Source organism: Engystomops pustulosus, chromosome 6 (assembly GCF_040894005.1).
Source record: "Engystomops pustulosus chromosome 6, aEngPut4.maternal, whole genome shotgun sequence".
NCBI lineage: Eukaryota > Metazoa > Chordata > Amphibia > Anura > Leptodactylidae > Engystomops > Engystomops pustulosus.
This window is the reverse complement of record NC_092416.1, coordinates 53,632,387-53,655,604: the sequence shown is the minus strand read 5'-3', so window position 1 is coordinate 53,655,604 and position 23,218 is coordinate 53,632,387. Positions and strand designations below refer to the sequence as shown.

The window sequence follows — 23,218 nt, the reverse complement described above, 5'->3', positions numbered from 1 at the left end:
TCACCCTAAGATGAACAAAGCAAAATAAAATACATGTTGTATCCTGTTATATTTTATAGAATATATTTTATTTTATGATCACATTAGAAAAGATTACATTTACAGCGAAGTCCAAAGTTCAACATCAACTTTTATTAAAGGAGCGATCTAATGATGTTTGATTACAGTTTCTTCATTGATTGCCCTTTTATTGCTCAATGCATCTAAATAAAGGAAGTTGAGAATGAAATGAACAGTGTCTTACTGCTTACTATAGTTACATTGAATTAACCCCTGAACAGCCAAAACAGCTTGGCAAAAATCCCTACAGAATGTCACAAAGGTTGTGCTGTGTCAGAGGATATAGGTTGAGCATTAGGACCTGGGAAGCAACTTTTCCAACTAGTTCCTGAAAGTGGGGGTGGGAGGGTGTGTGCAGCTCATTGTACCTTCCTAGTGTATCCTGCACTCACACAAGCTGCAGTCAGGACTTTTTTCATGGTATTCTTGGAAGTTGAGGATTAGCCTACAAGCCAGGGGCCCCTCAGGATGCGGTGATATGAATGTGACTTGAAGGGGGTGAGTACTAGACTGATCTGATCTCACCTGGGCGCAGGTGATCAGCAGAACGCTGAATACTTAGACCTTTACTTGTAGAAATAGTCCCTGACCTCTACATAGTGACAGTCTATAACGTGGAGAAGAGGGGCTCAGATAATGTCTCCGACAATCTGGGGTTTTGTCCTATCACAAAGTTTCAAAACTTTTTGAAGAATCGTGTTCTTGTTAAAGGGCCATACACAGCTTTAGTGTCATAATGTTTGAGGGGCTATATATATATTTGACCATGTTTCAGGGGCTTTTATATGCGGTAGTACTTGAGACGAGCGGTTTCAGCTACAGGTCGTATTGATTTGCCAAGCCTGTGATTCACTCTGGGCAAATCGAAGCTGAAAAAAAATCTTGTGGCATTGACCTGCCTGGTTTATAGTAAAAACAGGCTGAATGTTTATTGATTCTTGAATTTGTCAGCTTGGCAGGATCATTGTGTTATCCCTGGTGCCAGTCACGTATATTGGGTAATGTTGATGGAGGACACTGATATTTCTGGATCTGCTTGTGTAGGGTGGTGGGGCGTTTATAGATGATCCATAGTATGGCTGTAACGTTCTGTAGTTCTACTAGATGAAACTTGAATTCTTCTACAATCCTATGTTCTGCATCCTGTTCCTGGAGAACAATAAGGGATTTCAGATGTTATGTTTACAAAATGAACCAAACTTTTGTTATGAGTGTTTGTATCCTGTGTATCGAATACATCAAGTTATTTGTTTCTCAAAATCGGTGGTAGCAGGTGTAGTTTTTAAAAAAAAAAAAAACTCTGAGAAATTGTTCCACCAAGAGATTTTAGCAAAAGAAGTATTTATTTTAGGTGTGGGCATTTAATGATCCATGACAGCTGTTTCTTATGAACTTGCCACATCACAATGAGTTGGGACTCCCCATCTATACTGTACAGAAGTCACTGAATTTTGGAATATGGTACATCCGAAGATCACTACATCATAACTCGCTGATACTCTGAGTAAATATGCAAATAAGGTTTCCTGGATGGGATAAGGAAAACCACGCCTCTTTTAGCTACTTTGTAAGGAAGCTCCCTTTGACATCAAGCATGATCTTAAGGAAGCCTTATGACAAGATGTGGGATTAAAACCAGACCAGTATATCTATTCCAGAAAGAACTGATTCCCAACTGTAGACAGAACTATTTTCATGTGGTTGGGTCTCTATTCTTGAGTGCCATTCATACAAGCAGCGGTTGGGCTGTGAAATGTGAATATTTCTGACTCCAATAATAATAATGTTTGTGTGAAGGGGCCCTAAATTACCCACTCCGTGTGCTTGTGAGGTTACCCCAACACATCTCAAATCATGGAACTGAAAGGACAAGCTTCAGTTCATTGATTCTAAGCTAGGTTTGGGAAATCCTGTAAGTTCAAGGAACCAACTTGCTCATGGGCAAAAGGCTTAAGTTAATCTTTTATAGTAAGAGGAATCATATTCAAATAAAAGGGGAAGTGATTTAGAATATACAAGTTCAATACTTTCCCTGGTATGTCTCTCCGGTTTCTCTATGTACACTCCCAGCCTGACCAGCAGTGTTGTGATTACTGGACCATTGCCAATTACGGAAGATGGAATGGGGACATTCGGCAATGCCATCACTAGTCTCTCTCCTGTAACTGATGTATCCAATGACTGGCCATCGCAGTCATGTGATCTTTTGGCACTTTCAGTCCCATTCCCATCTGGGCATTTACATATAATTTAAAACATTTTTTTCAATTGGATGTTATTAAAAAAATGTTCCTGTGTGAAGATAATTTCTCATAAATGTAGTTATATGGTCCCTTAGAAACGAGAGAGCTTCCTCGGATACGACCACCTCACATTTAGGCAGCAGTGGCCTGACATGCGCTATTGAGTCCTGCCTGACCTCCTGGATTCAGCGATCATTACCACATGACGGCTTTAGTACATGCAGTAACTCCCGGACATTTCATATACAAAAACCTTTTTGTTTCTTTGTGAAATCACTCCAGCAGAGGTGGCCGTATCCAAGGAGTTAGTCTTGTTTCTAAGGGACCAAGTGACTACATTTATGAGAAATTGTCTTCACACAGGTTTTTTAAAAAAAATTCAAGAAATGTTTATATATGACAGATGAATGAAACAGAATGTGCATGCCCAGACGAGAATACCCCTTTGAGGCTGCGTTTACATGTTCCTTTTTAAATGCGTTTCTGGATTGGGAGGGGCTCAGCCCGATCGCAAATGCGTTTCAATGCGATCGGTAAAGATGTAACTGATGCAAAACATTGGGGGCCCGCTGCCAATCACATGCGCTTCTGTTAACACATAAGCAATTGAGCTGAACCCCTTTCCGGGGAATGTGACTTGTTCTGGTTTCCACTGAAATGCATGCGATCCGAAATAAAACCAAGTGTTTTGCACACAAATGCTGCATGTGAACGTGGCCTTACTCTGCTATGGTTTTGCATCTTTTTAATTTTTTTTTGTCAAGGTTTTTGATGTACCGTAGTTTATTATGCCAAAATCAGTTCTGGGCCTAAAAATACAGTAGATCTACTTTCCACTTTTATGAGTTATGAAACATTTTGTAAATTTTGATGTGGAAAATCCATGGCAAACTTTTATATGCAGCCCTAATGTCCCTGTGTATTGCTGATCTAAAGTCAACATTTTGTGTTGCATGAACTGATATCCATGGAAATATGGCAAGTAGCAGCCAAACTGGAGAAGGGGTTTTCCCATTAAACCAGTTAGGTCTTATCCAAAGGATAGAGCCTAACTTGCTGATCGGAGGGGATCTCATCACTAAGACCCCCAATGATGAGCAACTTGGGCTCGGTCCAAGCCGTGGAGGAGGCGTATTCCCGTGTTATGATGGGGGGGATATTTTACAGAGGGGTATTAGAGTTAATGGTGTGTGTGTGGGAGGTTGAGGGGATGGGGAGCTGATGATATGTGGGGGGATATGGAGCTGAGGGAATATGGAGCTCATGGTTGGTGGAGGGGATGAGGAGCTGATGGTGTGTGGGAAGGCTTAGGGCATGAGGAGCTGACGATGTGTGGGGCGGCCCGAGGGAAAGGGGAGCTGACAATGTGTGTGGAGGGGGGGCGGCCCAAGGGAAAGGGGAGCTGACAATGTGTGTGGGGGGGGGGCCCGAGGGAAAGGGGAGCTGACAATGTGTGGGGGGGGGCCCGAGGGAAAGGGGAGCTGACAATGTGTGTGGGGGGGCCCGAGGGAAAGGGGAGCTGACAATGTGTGTGGGGGCCCGAGGGAATGGGGAGCTAACGATGTGGGGGGGGGGGCCCGAGGGAATGGGGAGCTGACTATAGGATTTAGTGAATATGGTGAATAGGGAACTGCGGGTAGAAGAAGAGGTGTACTAACTATAAAATTGGGCACTTATGGAGATATTAAAAATGAACAGAGAAGGAAGCGACAAGGACAGATCTGGTGCTTAACATAAATGGAGATATAACTTAAAAGGAAGCCTTCATCTTAGTCTTGGCAAGGAAGTGGACAGTGAAAATAATAGTTGTAGGAGGGCACTAATCTAAAGTGGGAGAAAATTAATGGGTGCTAAATTTAAAAGATAGTGGGACACTAAAGTTCTAAGATGGCAGAGGGTGTACTCACCTTATGAGTCAGGGGTTAACTAAATTTTGGTAGGTGGGGGCCCCTTTAGGAATTTTGACCTGGGCCCAGTGGACTCTAGTTCCATAGTTCCACATGGGTTTTGAAACCCAATCCAGTCAGAATGTGTGAATGCAGCCCAAAGGTTAGGTCATTAAAAAAAAATTCCTGGATAACCCAATTAAATGCAGATATCACTTGGTGATGTTCCTTGAAGTATTAGAGGCCCGTAGTTCCCCTACACATCTACTGTATAAGAAGTAATGTGAGCGTACCGTGCAATTCCTCAGATTCCTTTGGGATGGGTTAACATTAGAGCTACTTGCTCATATACAGTGACCAGATATGAGAAATCTTTTGTTTTTTCAGTCTTGTTTTTAAAGCAAAGATTTTATGACCATGAGCCACGGATACTGTTACAGTCATCAAGATATTAATATCCATGTGAATTATTGTGTCTAGAAAAATGCGGTACTCATCTGAAAAGGGAGCCAAAGTCCGATAAGTGAGGCTCAACAGTTAGGACCCCCAATGACTAGATGAGTGCACAAGTCATTTGGAATTTGTAACAAACGAAGAAAATAGAGAAAAGCCAACCGGCACAACAAAAGAAGGTCCACGGCTGTAGTTGGAGTGGTATTTTTGCATATGGAATTTGTAGCCTTGCTGGTGACTCTGATATGGATTACTTTGACCTTCTGATAGTCTAGAATATTTTAAAATGCTTAATGCCAAAAAGAACTATGTATCCCAAATTTATAAAATATAAGTAAAGCTTTCAGCCATATATATGTTCCCCATAGACCAGCAATGGCTGCACGGAGCAATACGGTGCCGCACATCTTTACCTGTGTTACGGCGCCGTGCATTGCTATAGAGAGGGGAGGGGTCCACCTCTCCATCGTGCCAAATGTATGCTCGCCGTGTGAATGCAGCCTAACGTGAAATAAGCTGTCTAATGTCTTGTTTTTATTGCATGAGTAGAGGTGTTTTTGAGTAGTGATGTCATCCCTATAAAATGCCTGTTCTATTTGTAGACCAATGATGTCACATAATTCATCTTGAGTTATATTATTGAATCTTCATTGTGTCGGAAGAAAACAACTGAACTTGTTAACTCATTCCCCAGAAAGAAACTGAAAAGTGCCTCTACAAACCTTGTCTGACATGCCATTATGTTGGAGTTCCACTTTACAGCGCTTATGGCCTCCTTGACAGCTGGTGCTTGTATTGTCTTGTACAATGCCCAGTAACCCTGAAGTGGAGAGCATTGAACTTGTACAGAATCCAGTTCATACAGATGGATTTCACCAATTAACTATCTCAGCTATTCTGTTACTGGAAGTTCACAATGCAAACAGCCCGTCTATTCATTATGCTCCAGCAATCTACAAATAGGAGAATATGAGGCCTCTGAAAGTTTCCACAGAGCTTTGACAATGCAGCGCTGCATCTGTTACTGCTGTACTAACCACTGGACTATGTGTGCTGTAGTTTTGCTTGCTCGTGATTGAGGTTGAAGGACAGATCTTGATCCCGAAAATACATGGGTCATATATAGAAATCCAATTTTTGATGGGTGTAAAAAGTGATGAGCTATCAATTCTGTCCATCAAAAAATGATTGATGGAGCGATTGTTATACTGACCATAGTTTTAAAATTCCTGCTGTACATAATTTCAACTAACTATTCTTTAAAATATTATCCTAAACCATATGGGCAAGCAGCAATTTGTCATTCCAAACTGTAACAAGTCGTTTAACAACTCCATGCAGTCCCTCTTGAAAAGGTGGTCTAATGTTTCATGTTTTTAAAAATGTTTATTTTTTTTATCTCTCTAGTCCCCTGTCCTTACAGAACTATGGCTCTGAACTTAAAACATGGGAACTGTTTTCCAACAGGTAGGCAGGAACTCCTGCCATCATATATGATCCTCTAGGGTGCGGTCACACATACCCGCTAGCCAGTGCCGGATTATATGTCACATGGGCCCTTAGCTGTTCACAGGATTTGGGGGCCCCCCACAACGTCTAAACCAACATTTGCCCGGATGTTAGTACTTAAAGGGGTTCTCAGGAGGTGGAAAATTATAGCTGCAGTCTTCCAAAAACAGCACCACACCTGACCATGGTTACTGCCGGTACTGCAGCTCAGCTATATAGAAATGTATGGAGCTTAGTTGCAATACCACACACTACCCATGGTCAGGTGAGGCGCTGTTTTTGGAAGACTGCAGCCATGTTTTTCCACCTCCAGAGAACCCCTATAAGTTCTTCTCTATATCCTCTATATACTCTGTATTCTTAATCTTGTACTGTTCATAAAAGTAATTTAAGGAAGAACCTTAATCTTGTTCTTATAACTGAACTGCATGAAACCCTCCACCCAGGGGTGCACCTAGCCTTTCTGCTGCCTGAGGCGAACTATAGAAAAACGCCCCCACCCCCCCTCTATACATATAAAATATCATGGAGTAAAAAGCAATGCAAAATACATAAAGGTTCCCTCCATGAACCATATAATACACACAGCGAGCTACTACAAAGAACAATATACATAAAACAATCCGACATTTAATATAAAATCAATACAGCGTGCCCCCATATACCATATAATACATACAGCGTGCCCCCATATACCATATAATACATACAGCGTGCCCCCATATACCATATAATACATACAGCGTGCCCCCATATACCATATAATACATACAGCGTGCCCCCATATACCATATAATACATACAGCGTGCCCCCATATACCATATAATACATACAGCGTGCCCCCATATACCATATAATACATACAGCGTGCCCCCATATACCATATAATACATACAGCGTGCCCCCATATACCATATGGCCCGCGCGCAGGCACATGTGCCAGCCGCGGTCGGGGAGATGTACCGGCCGGAACACATGCCGGCGGGCGGGAGCCCGCCGCCGCCCCCTAGTGTAGCAGGAAGCGCGCCGCCTGAGGCGAGAATCTCAACTCGCCTCATGGCAGGTGCGCCCCTTCCTCCACCCCAAATACTGTCCAGACCAGATCTCCCAGACAGTGTAGGAGATGTGGATGCCGCCCCCGGCCTCTCTGCTCTACAGCTGAACTGCCCATCATACTGTAAATACTTGCATATAAGCCGAAGCTCCTAATTTTACCAGCGAAAAGCAGGGGCATAACTTAAGGGGGTGCAGAGGTTGCAGTCGCACCCGGGCCCAAGAGGTTTAGGGGGCCCTTATGGTGTCATATGAGAAGACTATTGCTATAAACCATACATTATAGTCAGGGTCAGCTTCTAGTTACGCCAATGGGGAAAAGTTATTGACTGGAATATAAGCCCTATGGTAGGAAATGCAGCCGCACCTCATTAATGAAATGTCCCCAGCAGAGCCCCTCTTTAAAGAAATGTACACAGCAGAGATTCCCGTTTATTAATGAAATGTACACAGCAGGGTCGACTTTAAAGAAAAAAAAATCTTCTATACTCGCCTTCGGGCTTCTTCTTCCACACCCTGCGGCTACCTCTTCTGGCCCACACGATGCATACACAATGACATCACCGTCGCATCATATTGTGTGCGCCCAGGCTGGAAGGAGTAGACTGAGCCGTAGAGCCGATCGCATAGGAAACAATCTAGACACCGGGTTCTGGTTACTGATTGCTACCAAACATGTATGCAATCAGGCTGTGGCCCACCCCCATAAGCTAGCGATGCGTTTGTAAATGCAGTGCTAGCGGCAATGGTGGATCTTCATGTAGGCGTTATGGGCAGCCGCTATATGAAGTTCCGCGTGTACATGTGACCAAACCTTTTTCGACTACCGTGGATGGTTTGTGGAGATTTGAGTCGGTCCGGACTTTAGGGTGATGCCCCGCGTTGGTGGTTTGATTTTCTTTTGTAACGGAATAAAAACGCACTGGGACACGCCGCGCAAATTGCTTATGCGATCGGCAATAAGCACGTGGCGTTTTGAACCCGTTTTTGGCCCGTTTTTAAGCAGTCCATAAAAGGCATACGTGTTTTACCTGTTTTAATTCTGCTTAAAATATGTAAGGGCAGTTTCCCAGCATAATGATCCACATTTTGGCTGGATTTGGTAACTGGGAGCACTGTCTGTAAATTTTACTTGGAAAATGATCTGTTGTTGAGATCATCACCACAATGAATAAATATAACTTGCTCATATCCAAGATCTCTACTTGAAAGTATTGAACGTGAATAATAATATAGGACGTTTTCAGAGGGCAGGAGAGAAGGTGAGAATGTTCTAGTCAGTTGTGTAGAAAGACTGGCAAGACAACTGTTGCTAATGAGAAGAAGGTGAAAACCATTATCAATCCTGGCTGAGCAATCTGTCCTGAGGGAATGGAAATGCAGTGGAGGGTTACATTGGGAAGCTCTGCAGCTGGAGCCTGTACCTGGCGGTGCTGCAGTGAAGTGTGTCTTATGAGGATGACCGCTCAGTAAAGCACCTGCTGCGATCGGGGAGCTATTAAATCTTACGGTACATTGCTGGAGATCAAATCAATTCTATGTCATTACAATGAAAACATAACAGTAGTGTTTATAGTAAAGCTATAGAATTGTAAAATAAAATGGCTTCTGTCTCCCCCTTGATGGATCACAATGGCCATGACACTTTTTTACTTTTAAAGGAACATTGGTGAGCTGTACAGGAGATGAGTAGAAGGGTCCTCACTAACAAAATCCCTGTGATTTCCCCAGCTGTCCCCACCCATATCACAAATCTAAGGGAAAATAAGGCAAATGTCTTTTGGTTTTGGAGTTACTTTGATAGAAAGCGAAGTCTGTGGGATATATAAGAGGAAGTACGGTAATGGAGGACTTGGAAAGAAACAAAGTAGGAACAAATATTGAATGGACTGCGGCTATTATTGTTCCACAGTATTCCCTATATGTTAAAATAAAGAACGTGTGGAAAACACAATCCAGCCCGGCCACGTGTTGGCCCAACTCTGTGCCTTCAGGTTCCCCTACAATGGTCGATTGTAATGGTAATACTGTATAAATGTAACTACTAAACAGGTGAAAATGACACCCCTGATATAAGTAGGAAGGCCGATGTGCTAATTAGTCTGACTCATGAACTTGCAACTGTGGAGCCTAACCCACAGGGTTATTTCTGTCACAATACCTGAAGCAATTACCATTCATAGCTAATGGAGTTACACTGACACATGAGCATGCTTTTCTTGTAGCTCGCTGTATTCCTATGGTCCTGATTTTGGGGACAAGGTTTCTTTTCTTTATATTGTTTGACACACAAAATGACCCCCCCACTGCCCAGCTATTTGTAACCCATAACAATCATCGCTGATCTGCAATGGAAGCTGGCAGGAAGGATTTCCATGAAGTGCCACCACCAAATGAGGTATTGCATAGCGCTTATTGGACCTAATTTATAAATGTGAACACGATTCATAGGCTGCCCTCAGCCTATAGAGCAGTGATTGCGAACCTTTTGGAGATGGTGCCCAAAGTACAACCAAAACCCACGTATATGTTGGAAAGTGCCAACGTGACATTTTAAGCAGTAACTTATTGATCCCTGCTGCATCACAGGTTTCAATCGTATGAGTATCATGAGTTCACCAATACAATAGTAAGATCATAGAGAAATTTTGATTGTAGCTTCCCTCCAGGGTCCCCTGAAGAGGAAGAATCGGTCCTGGGCTGTATTGGACCGCAGGAGGAAGCCTTGAGTCTTGTCTGGCAAATGCTGTGTTGGGGTGAAGGCCTGGGTGCCCACAGGAAGGGCCACGAGTGCCACCTCTGGCACCCGTGCCATAGGTTCACCACCACTGCTATAGAGGTAACAAAGAAGTGATTCTCCTTGATTGGAGAACTAGTTTTAGTATCAAGTGCTGCTGAAACCCTCCCATTCTCTAGAAAAGCAGTGGACAATAGCTAATGGATAACAACAATTATGACTGGTCAGACTGATATATAACATATAGTTACCTATGGAAACTTATTGCAAAGTTATCCTGAAAAAAAAAAGTTTGTTAGTTTTTTGAGAAACCGATTTTAAAAAGAAATTTACTCAAAAAGTATTTGCTAAATATAAAAAGCATTTGACATTTTCGCAATGTCATCAGTCCTTGAGGGAGTTTCATGCCTCTGGTCCCTGCCAAGGTTCCCTGTCCTATACAATTACCCGCTTGTCAATGGTCACATGTCTGGTTTGGGTTTAGGGCCATCAGACACCATTGATCAGCTCCGTATTCAGGACTGTGGAGAGCTATGTGCCTTTTCACCGAGCTGAAGTGCTGACTGAGGCGCCACATAATTGTGAAATGTCAGTCATGGAGACAATAAATGTGCATTTAATGAAATTGCTCAAAGAACTCAAGCAGCCCATTATTAATTCATAGAAATATTGATTTTCAGCAGTATAGAAAAAGTCAAGTAGGAGAATATTAGTGCAACTAGTTGATATGGCTGACAGCAAAAAAAAAAGTTGTCCAATAACTCAGCGAAGCAAGACTTCATAAAGGGACGTTTCAGAGTGAAATGTGCCAAATGTTGGACTATATGAATAGATGGTCCAGTGGCATGAAAAACTAGGGGCTAAGTTGCACAAATAAGAGCAGTATAATGGAGCTCATGAATATGTTTAATTTTATATAGGACAAGACATGACGTCTATACTGACAAAAGGACCCTCAATACAGGGTTTGTCCCCCTCCCCTCTTCATGACCCAACAGTTGTTTATCTGTGGAGAAGCCCCAAACAGCAAAGTAAATGGGACCAGCCAAATCCAAGTTACCTCTCTCTGGTACTGAAGCTCCTAGAACCACAATTCTGACATTCTAGCCTTTTTAATAGGACACCAACAACTTGTTTCTAGGTTCTATAAAAGCTGTCGATGGAGGCGGTGTCCAAAGTCGCCCATCGCCAGCAGCCTCTAAACTTGACTTGTCTCAGTCAAAATATGACTCTCCTCATATATTGTTAAGAAGGAATTCTAGAAAAAAACTTTCATTACTCACCTCAGGGGGCAGGTAGTTCTACTACTGACAATGTACTTTTAAAGTGAATTCAACATTTTTAGCATAACTAGATAATCATTTGATGGGTATGGGTGCCTTCCTGCTCTACGCCAATTGCAGAAGGACTGGGCTTTTAGAGTTTTACCTGGTGACTCTAGTGCAGTTCTCTCCCCAAGTAGAATATGTATGGTGTAGTCTAGGAGACCTGGTGAATGTGTAAAACCAGCTTTAAAGTTAATCTTTTATGCCCAATTATGCAGTCTTTTCTTTTCTCCTACTCATAGTGCTTGGTTGCTTTGAAGGTGGTCCAAAGGTATAAACATTTAAGGTGTTATTGTGAATGCTGAATGAGGCCCAAAAGGTTATCAAATGCTTTTGGGTGATGCTTTTACATGAACTTTCTTCAAGCAAACTATCCATAAAATATTAAAATTTCTCCCTATTGATCAGACGAGATAGTTGAAAGACTGTCAAAGCAGTGATAGTTATATTGGTGGCCCCTAAATATAATCAGATTTCCGGAGGCTGGTAGTCACAGTATTGTGTAACCTCTTTATTCCACTTTTACGGTCCTTGAAACCTTTCCACTAGTTAGTTGTAACCAATTGAATTGTTTTGTCTTATCTCTGTCTGAGTCAACCATAGAAGAAAAGTTCAGCAAATCGATAAAACTGACCAAACAATCATTGTGTGAACTCTATTAGAAGAAACGATAGTTACATATTTACCTGTGGAACAGGGGATTGGATGTGTGTGGTATATATTGTGCATTATGTATATTGATGTATTTAGGAGGGGGGAAAAAGGCAATCCAGTATTATCTAACGTTTGGGAATGGGGGACAACCCACTGCTTTGCCCGTTGTCCCACCCACTAGAATAGTATAATCTCTACCTTAATGGCCCCACATAGTATGGTATCCCCTTCCTGTGGACAGCCCCAGTATGAACTATAAAACCCCCTAATGCAATATATAATGCCCCTTTATTTACTCCTGTCCTCCTGTTTCTGTAATATTTAAAAGATTTAAAAAAATATATCATTCTCCTCTGTCTTTTTTTTCATCTTCTGCCTCTGGTATCCATGGCTCTGAAGCCATCAGACTCGGCTGCACAAGGCAGTGTCAGAGGCCAATGACCGATGACTCGCTGCATTATCATTGTTTGCATCATCATTTGTCTGATAGAGTTGAAGTCCTGGTACATAGCCCCTGCCCCACTGCCTGGGACAAAGCCTGGAATCTGGGATGGTTGTAATTCAGATCAGTGGGAGAAGTATCCTGGATGCAATTCTCCCACACTGGATGGGCACACTACATGTTTAAACGCCAATACAATAATTCATTATTTATCATGCAAGGGTCTAATGAATGTCTTGGGTCACAATTACTGGTAAACTGTTAGACTGAAGGGGCCCATATACAGTTCACGCAGAGGGACTCTCCTTTTTGATCCTGTTTTTAGTTCTTAAAAAGTTCTTGTATATTAGTTTGACCGGCAGCACCAGCCAACCATTCAGTACATGAGAAGGGCGTCCTGATTCCTCCTCTGCCGATGAATTTGTGAGAAAGTAGGGCCAGTTATATTGAACGTTGCATGTCCGTTCTTCTCAAAGAAAATAAGCTGACACCAAACGGGTAACGTGCATGTATCTTGGGGCTTTTTCGAATGTGTGCTGGGGGGGCAGATACTAATTTACCAATATATATCTATTAAATGCGCTGCTTTCCTACAATGTAAAGTAATAGGAATATCTTTTACCACATCATCCAGTCATTCATGTGCAAAAAGTCAGCAGTTGGAGGATTTAGGTTCTTGTGCTCCTAAATGTCCTTGACCAATCTACCTTCTAGGATCTTAAATAGAGATGAGCGAACACTAAAATGCTCGGGTACTCGTTATTCGAGACGAACTTTTCCCGATGCTCGAGTGCTCGTCTCGAATAACGAACCCCATTGAAGTCAATGGGAGACTCGAGCATTTTTCAAGGGGACCAAGGCTCTGCACAGGGAAGCTTGGCCAAACACCTGGGAACCTCAGAAAAGGATGGAAACACCACGGAAATGGACAGGAAACAGCAGGGGCAGCATGCATGGATGCCTCTGAGGCTGCATAATCGCAACATTATGCCAAAATTATGGGCAACAGCATGGCCATGACAGAGTGACAGAATGAAGCTAGATAGCATCTAAAACATCCAATAATTGACCCTGACACTATAGGGGACGGCATGCAGAGGCAGCGGCAGCAGGCTAGAGAGTGTCATGGCGACATACCCTAAATGGACTCAGGCTTCAAACCAATGGGTGGCAGAGAGGAACCAAAGGAGGTGAGCAAGAAGCGCTCAAATAATATCGGTACATGATAAAAGTTTGCCAGTATATTTTGTGGATTACACAGCAGGGTGGCGACAAAGTTAACATGGAAGCCATGAAAACAACCCAAAATTCTGCCTGACACAGCTCGTTTGATAAGGGGACCATGTATGGAGGCAGTGAACTAGTAGTAGATTAAAGGTGCTGCAGTTAAAACTATGTTAGTTGGATCTTGGGATGGAGCTGGCGCTCTGCAGCCAGGCGAGCTTTCGCCAATCCAAGCCCCTGTCTCTAGGCTACTCCCCAAACAGCACTTCTAAGAACCTTTTGTATAAGATCAAGTGTAGTAGCGTTCTTATAAGTTTGGGATATGGCGGGTGAGGGGAATGTAAACAGCTGCGCAAGAAGCGCTGAAATAATATCGGTTAATCATAAAAGTTTGCCAGTATATTTTGTGGATAACACAGCAGGGTGGCGACAAAGTTAACAACTTTGATGTGGAATCCATGAAAACAACCCAAATTTCTGCCTGACACACCTCGTTTGATAAGGGGAGGATGTATGGAGGCAGCTATATGGACGACTTTTGGAGGTAGCAATGGAGACAACGTGTGGAGGCTGCTATGGAGACAATTTAATTTGGATAGTGCCTGTATGTGGCAGTCCCAAAAAGTTTTCAAACCAGAGGAGCAGGTAGGTGTCCCTCCAGAAAAATGGAATAGATTGAGTGCATGTATGTGGCAGTCCCAAAAAGTTTTCAAACCAGAGGAGCAGGTAGGTGTCCCTCCAGAAAAATGGAATAGATTGAGTGCCTGTATGTGGCAGTCCCAAAAATTTTTCAAACCAGAGGAGCAGGTAGGTGGCCCTCCAGTAAAATGGAATAGATTGAGTGCCTGTATGTGGCAGTCCCAAAAATTTTTTAAAACAGAGGACCGGGTAGGTGGCCCTCCAGAAAAATTAAATGCATAAAGTACTATAGCAAGAGTCAGTGGGCCCTGTCAAAAAATAGCCAGTTTCCTCTGCTTTACTGTACAAAGAGGAGGAGAAGGAGGAAAATGAGGAGGAGGAGGAGTGGATAAATTATTCAGGTTGAGCTTCCTTCACCTGGTGGAGATTGGAAATTCTGAGAAATCCAGCCTTTATTCATTTTAATAAGCGTCAGCCTGTCAGCGCTGTCAGTCGACAGGCGTGTACGCTTATCTGTGATGATGCCACCAGCTGCACTGAAAACCCGCTCGGACAAGACGCTAGCGGCAGGGCAGGCAAGAACCTCCAAGGCGTACAGCGCCAGTTCGTGCCACATGTCCAGCTTTGAAACCCAGTAGTTGTAGGGAGCTGTGTGATCATTTAGGACGATGGTATGGTCAGCTACGTACTCCCTCACCATCTTTCTGTAAAGATCAGCCCTACTCTGCCGAGACTGGGGACAGGTGACAGTGTCTTGCTGGGGTGACATAAAGCTGGCAAAAGCCTTGTAAAGCGTACCCTTGCCAGTGCTGGACAAGCTGCCTGCTCGCCTACTCTCCCTCGCTACTTGTCCCGCAGAACTACGCACTCTGCCGCTAGCGCTGTCAGAAGGGAAATACTGTTTCAGCTTGTGCACCAGGGCCTGCTGGTATTCATACATTCTCACACTCCTTTCCTCTGCAGGGATGAGAGTGGAAAGATTTTGCTTGTACCGTGGGTCCAGGAGAGTGAATACCCAGTAATCGGAGCTGGAATAAATTCTTTGAATGCGAGGGTCACGGGATAGGCAGCCTAGCATGAAATCTGCCATATGCGCCAGAGTCCCAACGCGCAAGAATTCACTCCCCTCACTGGCCTGATTGCCCATTTCCTCCTCCTCCAACTCCTCCAACTCCTCTTCTTCTGCCCATACACGCTGAACAGTGAAGGTCTGAGCAATGCTCCCCTCTTGTGTCTCGCCAACATTCTCCTCCTCTTCCTCCTCATCCTCCTCCACCTCCTCCGATATGCGCTGAGAAACAGACCTGAGGGTGCTTTGGCTATCAACAAGGGAATCTTCTTCCCCCGTCTCTTGTGACGAGCGCAAAGCTTCCGACTTCATGCTGATCAGAGAGTTTTTCAACAGGCCAAGCAGCGGGATGGTGAGGCTGATGATGGCGGCATCGCCACTGACCATCTGTGTTGACTCCTCAAAGTTACTCAGCACCTGACAGATATCAGACATCCACGTCCACTCCTCATTGTAGACTTGAGGAAGCTGACTGACCTGACTACCACTTCTGGTGGAAGTTGACATCTGGCAGTCTACAATCGCTCTGCGCTGCTGGTAAACTCTGGATAACATGGTCAGTGTTGAATTCCACCTCGTGGGCACGTCGCACAACAGTCGGTGAGCGGGCAGTTGGAGGCGGCGCTGCGCTGCCCTGAGAGTGGCAGCATCTGGGCTGGACTTCCTGAAATGCGCACAGATGCGGCGCACCTTCGTGAGCAAATCAGACAGATTGGGATATGTCTTGAGGAAACACTGAACTATCAGATTTAACACATGGGCCAGGCATGGCACATGTGTCAGTCTGCCGAGTTGCAGAGCCGCCACCAGGTTACGGCCGTTGTCACACACAACCATGCCTGGCTTCAGGTTCAGCGGTGCCAGCCACAGATCAGTCTGCGCCGTGATGCCCTGTAATAGCTCTTGGGCGGTGTGCCTTTTGTCGCCTAGGCTCAGCAGTTTGAGCACCGCCTGCTGTCGCTTAGCGACGGCACTGCTGCTGTGCCTAGAGCTACCGACTGATGGCGCCGTGCCCACGGATGGTAGTTCGGAGGAGGAGGTGGAGGAGGGGTGGGAGGAGGAGGAGGCATAGTAGGCCTGAAACACCTGGACCGAGGTAGGCCCCGCAATCCTCGGCGTCGGCAGTATATGACCAGCCCCAGGGTCAGACTCGGTCCCAGCCTCCACCAAGTTAACCCAATGTGCCGTCAGCGATATATAGTGGCCCTGCCCGGCAGCACTCGTCCACGTGTCCGTGGTCAGGTGGACCTTGTCAGAAACGGCACATCGGGAAAAGCAGTGGCGGCTGGGGACCGAATACCGAGGGGCGGCCGCCGCCATGAGGTTGCGAAAGGCCTCGGTCTCTACTAGCCTATAGGGCAGCATCTCCAGGCTAAGCAATCTGGAGATGTGCACATTAAGGGCTTGGGCGTGCGGGTGGGTTGCACTATATTTGCGTTTCCGCTCCAGCGTCTGGGGTATGGAGAGCTGAACGCTGGTGGATGCTGTGGAGGATCGTGGAGGCGACGATGGGGTTTTTGTGGCAGGGTCCTGGGCAGGGGGCTGACTATCAGCTGACACAGGGGAAGGAGCAGTGGTGTGCACGGCCGGAGGTGAACGGGCTTGTTGCCACTGAGTGGGGTGTTTAGCATTCATATGCCTGCGCATACTGGTGGTAGTTAAGCTAGTAGTGGTGGAACCCCTGCTGAGCCTGGTTTGGCAAATGTTGCACACCACAGTCCGTCGGTCATCCGGTGTTTCCTTAAAGAACCTCCAGACTTCTGAAGATCTAGCCCTCGCCGCAAGAGCCCTCACCACGGGAGCTTCACTAGTTGACACATTTGGCGCTGATGCACCAGCTCTGGCCCTGCCTCTCCGTCTGGCCCCACCACTGCCTCTTCCAACCTGTTCTGGTCGAGGACTCTCCTCCGTCTCAGAAGCACTGTGTTCACCCGGCCTCTCAACCCAGCTTGGGTCTGTCACCTCATCATCCTCCGATCCCTCAGTCTGCTCCCCCCTCGGACTTCCTGCCCTGACAACAACTTCCCCACTGTCTGACAACCGTGTCTCCTCATCGTCGGACACCTCTTTACACACTTCCACTACGTCAAGAAGGTCATCATCACCCACAGACTGTGACTGGTGGAAAACCTGGGCATCGGAAAATTGCTCAGCAGCAACCGGACAAGTGGTTTGTGACTGTGGGAAGGGTCCAGAAAACAGTTCCTCAGAGTATGCCGGTTCAAATGCCAAATTTTCCTGGGAGGGGGCAGACTGGGGGGGAGGAGGCTGAGGTGCAGGAGCTGGAGGAGTGGCGATTTCGGTGACATGGGTGGACTGCGTGGAAGACTGACTGGTGGACAAATTGCTCGAAACATTGTCAGCAATCCACGACATCACCTGTTCGCACTGTTCTGGCCTCAACAGTGCTCTACCACGAGTCCCAGTAACTTCAGACATGAACCTAGGGAGTGTAGCTCTGCGGCGTTCCCCTGCTCCCTCATAAGCAGGTGGTGTCTCACCCCGGCCAGGACCACGGCCTCTGACCCCTGCAGTAGTTGGACGCCCACGTCCCCGCCCTCGTCCTCTACCCCTAGCCCTCGGGTTAAACATTTTTAAAATGAGAGTTATAGCTTTAATTTTGTTTTTAACTTTTTTTTTTGTGTTTTTGAGTTTTTAAAACCAAACAATGCTATCCTATTGCTATGGCTATTTTCTAGCCAAGTATGAAAGCACACTACTATGCCAGATGAGATGACACTGAGTTATTAAACAAAATAAACGTAAAATAAAAAAGGACAAATGGCAGACTGTGCCTAATTGAAATCCAACCCCTACTAAATTTTCCCACTTCGGTCTTTGCAATGGATATGTGCGTCACTAAGCGCAAAACACAGCGGTCGCAAGTCTCACTACAAATTGCTCACAATTGGCTAGTAGATGCACTGCAGCAAGTACAGCCACCAGCAGATCAACCAGAAATCAAATATATAACGCTACTGTAGGCGTAAGCCGTTTGGATTCTCCTATGGCTATTTTCTAGCCAAGTATGAAAGCACACTACTATGCCAGATGAGATGACACTGAGTTATTAAACAAAATAAACGTAAAATAAAAAAGGAAAAATGGCAGACTGTGCCTAATTGAAATCCAACCCCTACTAAATTTTCCCACTTTGGTGTTTGAGGTGGATATGTGTGCCACTAAGAGCTAAACACAACGTCCACAACGTCCCCCTGCTAATTCCTCACAAAATGGTACTAGATGCAAATAAAAAAAAAAAAAGTAGAACGTTATTGTAGCCCTAAGAAGGGCTGTTGGGTTCTTGGAGAATCACTCCTGCCTAACAGTAAGCTAATAGAACACCCTAACGCTTTCCCTGACCAGCAGCAGCTCTCTCCCTAGCGGCATCCAGACACAGAATGATCCGAGCAGCGCGGGCAGCGGCTAGTCTATCCCAGGGTCACCTGATCTGGCCAGCCAACCACTGCTATCGACGTGTAAGGGTACCACGTCATGCTGGGTGGAGTGCAGAGTCTCCTGGCTTGTGATTGGCTCTGTTTCTGGCCGCCAAAAAGCAAAACGGCGGGAGCTGCCATTTTCTCGAGCGGGCGAAGTATTCGTCCGAGCAACGAGCAGTTTCGAGTACGCTAAAGCTCGGACGAGCATGTTCGCTCATCTCTAATCTTAAACAATCTTCAGCTCCTTCAAGTTTACCCATCACCGCCACATGCAGCCATTTTATGGACTAGACTGGCTTTTAAAGGGGTAAAAGACATTGCTGAACTATAACGTTACTTTACATTTCTGGAAATTGGTGCAGAATATTTAATACATGCATATTGGTAATTTAGTAGTAAAGTTATACATATATTATTTAAAAACTAAAAAAAACCTGAAGTGGCCAAACCCCTTTAAGAGGTATAGGTGAGTAACCCCAACCTATCAGGTGCCATGTACAATAGTGACCGACTATACAACCTGCAGCCCAGCACAAATTTCCTTTAAGTAGCATCTTTGGCTCCAGTTGAACAGAGCAGTCATCTTGTAATGAAGGAATCGCAGTTCTTAAAATAGAGCATATTGTAAAACAACAGTCCGTTTAACAGAAGTCATCCCACGGTTTATAAACATGTATAATTGATGATTTCTATTGTCCTCTAAATGTTCCACACGATGAGTGCCCTCTTGGCTGGATAACTGTGGCTGTATTGCTCATCCTTTGCAGCACAAAGTTCCTGAAAGTCTAATTGGAGACTTTTGTGTAACAGTCACTTGTTAGAATTCTCTCCAACAAAGAAACGACATTCCAATCCCGGAGAATGTATTTATTGGCCCATGGTTCTTCATGCCAAGTGAATTAGCAGGTGGGGGGTGGGGGGCACAAACCGTCATTTGTATCCATTCTACACAATGGGGCACATTTACTAAAGGTCCGCATGGCGCATTTTCGCCGGGTTTCCCGACTATTTCCGATTTGCGTCGCATCTAAGCAGGGTTTTTGGCACACGCGATTGGATATTGGCGCAATTGCGCCGACTTGCATGCGACACAAATCGGAGGGTGTGACGGACAACCTGACTGATTCTCTACTAAGTGCGGGATTTACAATTCAAATTGTGTCGCAAGACAATGCACTCACATACACCGGGAAGAAGATGGTGAACTCCGGCGGACCTCAGCGGGGAAGCGACACATGCAGGAAAATGGACGCACAATCTTGAAGAATTCATCCTCGTCGGAGAACGCACCTCGGGGATCACAACAGTACCGGGTAAGTAAATCGGCCATAATGTGTGCAGCTGATAAAGGGGAATATGTTTTTATGCAGATGCAGATATGTTTTTTTACATGTTGGGCCACTTTTATGAAAATTTCACATTCCCAGAATACACCTTTAACTCCTTAAGGACCTTGCCCTTTTTTGTTTTTTCATTTCTATTTTTCGCTCCCCACAATCAAAAATCTATAAAGCTTTTTTTTTTTTTTTTTTTTTACGCATAAAGAGCTGTGTTTGGTCTTGTTTTCTGTGTCACAAAAAAACATTAAAAAACCTACATTTACTCTCCTCCGCTCCTCTTCATCTTGATCCCTGTAGCTAAGCTTGACATTTCGGAATTTGTGGAGTGCAGGGACAAGATATCTGGCGCTCCGGGCTGCTAATTATGCATATCCACACACCTACCTCTCCCATGATTGAGGATCGAGGTGTCGTCACGCTTGAGGTGTGAATTCCCCTTGCTCTCCCAGGATGTCCAGACTAGCGACGGACAGCACCTGCATGAAGAAGAGTGAAAGTTAGTATTTGTAGTTTTCTTTTTTTTTAATTTGTATTTTTCGTGGTTGATTTCCTTTAAAGGCAATCTACTTGGTAAATCCCCCAAATAGCCCTCATCCCTTTACAGTTTTTACCATTTTCTGAAATGTACCCTATGTGATTTAAAACTTTAGAGTATATGCTAATTATTTTCAGAGGCTACTGAGATTGTGGAGTAGCCGCTGTCAGAAGTGGGTCGTGCTTCCGCGTTCACAGTCGTCATGGAGGCGCGGGGAAGGGGGGGTGGGGCAGCTCTACAGACGCGACTCGGGGAAGTAGCCTTCGCTCTAGAGCTCACAGAGGTTGCTCCATGACCCAAGTAGCCTCTGAAGGTAATTGGCATATACACTACAAAAAGTTTTAAATCCCATAGGGTACATTCTTGAAAATAATAAAAACCGTATGGGGACAAGCGAAATTTGGAGAATCCACAGTCTGGATTTATTACGTACATTCCAGACGACAGTATATTTCCTATACAGTGGAAAGTGTGATAACGTATCTGAAAGAAGGCCAGATATTAAAACTATTCACTATGAAAAGGGTTTCCACGATTAGGGGGCACACATAGCACAATGTATTCATAGGGGGTCTTGCACTTTTCCACAGGCTGAGTTCAGTATTGCATTTCAACCCTATTTATTTTAATGGGGCTGTAGCTAGTATTAAGGCTATCTCCTATCAATGCGATTTCTAGGCCACCCACTATTAACAAGAGGGTCCTCTTCTTGCTAATTGATGGAGCTGAAGCTTGAACATACAGTGGGTACGGAAAGTATTCAGACCCCTTTAAATGTTTAACGCTTTGTTATATTGCAGCCAATTGCTAATGTACAAAAAGTTCTTTCTTTGATCATTAATGCACTCTCTGCACCCCACCTTGACCCATAAAAATATAGATATTTTAAAAATATTTATTAAACAAGAAAAACATAAAAACATGGTCATGAGTACTCAGACCCTTTGCTGTGACAACTATATTAAACTTACATCCTGTCCATTTCTTTCTGATCCTAATAGAGATGGTTCTACTCCTTCATTGGAGTCCAGCTGTATTTAATTAAACTGATTGGATTTGATTAGGAAAGGCCACACACCTGTCTGTATAAGACCTCGCAGCTCACAGTGCATGTCAGAGCACATGATGGACATGGAGCATCATGTGCCCAAGGACTAAGGAGCTGCCCAAGGAGCACAAAGACCAAATTGTGGCAAAGTACAATTCTGGCTTACAAAAGAATTTCCACAGCACTCAAGGTTCCTAATAGCACAGTGGCCTCAATCCTTAAATGAAAGAAGATTGAGACGAACACAACTCTTTCTACACCTGGCAATCCATTCATACTAAGCAATCATGGGAGAAGAGCCTTTGGTAAGAGAAGTAAAGGAGAACCCCCAGATCATGTGGCTGAGCTCCAGAAATGCAGAGGGAGATGGGATCACCAGTCGGGGCTTTATGGCGGAGTGTGTCGACAGGAGCCTCTCCTCAGTGCAAGACATAGGAAAAAAAAACACATGAATAACTCCCAGACTATGAGAAATAAGATTCTCTGGTCTGATGAGAAGAAGATTGAACTTTTTTGTGTTAATTCTAAGCGGGTTGTGTGGAGAAAACCAGGTACTGCTCCTCACCTGCCAAATACAATCCCGACAGTGAAACGTGGTGGTGGCAGCATCATGCTATGGAGGCAGGTACAGAAGGATTGGTTGCAACTGAAGAGCAGCCACGCACAGAGATCATGGATGAAAACCTCTCCCAGAGTGCTCTGGGCCAAAGGTTCCCCTTACAACAAGACAATGACCCTAAGCACACAGCTAAAATAACAAAGCAGTGGCTTCAGAACAACTCTGTGACTATTCCTGACTGGCCCAGGCAGAGCTCTGACCTTAATCTGATTTAGCAATTCTGGAGAGACTTGAAAATGGCTTCCACCCACATTTACTATCCAACCTAAAGGAACTGGAGAGGATCTGCAAGGAGGAATGGCAGAGGATCCCCCAATCCATGGGGGAGAAACTTGTATCATTCCCAAGAATACTCATGGCTGTACTAGCTTAAAAGCTTAAATGCTCCTTCTACTTAATACTGAGCAAAGGGGCTGAATACCTATGACCATGTGATATTTCAGTTTTTCTTATTAAATACATTGGCAAAATATTCTGTCAAGATGGGGGTGCAGAGTGCACATTGACCCCTTAATGACCAGGTATTTTTTGCATTTTCATTTTTCACTGCCCACCTTCAAAAATCTAACTTTTGTTGTTTTTTTTTTTTTATTTTTCCATGTACAGAGCTATGTAGGCTTGCTTTCTGTGTAACAAATTGCACTTCATAGTGATGGTATTTAATATTCCATGCCGTGTACTGGGAAGCAGGAAAAAAATTCTGAATGCGGTGAAAACTATAAAAAAAAAAAAAACGCACTTGCGCCATTTTCTTGTTGGCTTGGATTTTACAACTTTCACTGAGTGCCTCAAATGACAGGTCTACTTTATTCTTTGGGTCGGTAGGATCATGAGGATGCCAAGTTTGTATAGGTTTTATGTTTTCATACATTTACAAAAATTAAAACCTTTAAAAATCCTTCATTTTGCCGTCTTGTGGCACTAATAACTTTTTCATACTT

The 23,218-nt window shown here is 44.4% G+C and overlaps 1 protein-coding gene across 1 annotated transcript in view; it reads left to right on the top strand.

Moving 5' to 3' along the window:
* The first annotated feature begins 375 nt into the window (after positions 1–375).
* TMEM51 (transmembrane protein 51) overlaps positions 376–23,218 on the top strand; it is a 35,282-nt gene continuing 12,439 nt past the window's right edge. Inside the window, exon 1 of the mRNA XM_072156129.1 lies at positions 376–558. The gene's annotated coding sequence lies outside the window, so the exon portion shown is untranslated. The remainder of the gene's footprint in view (positions 559–23,218) is intronic.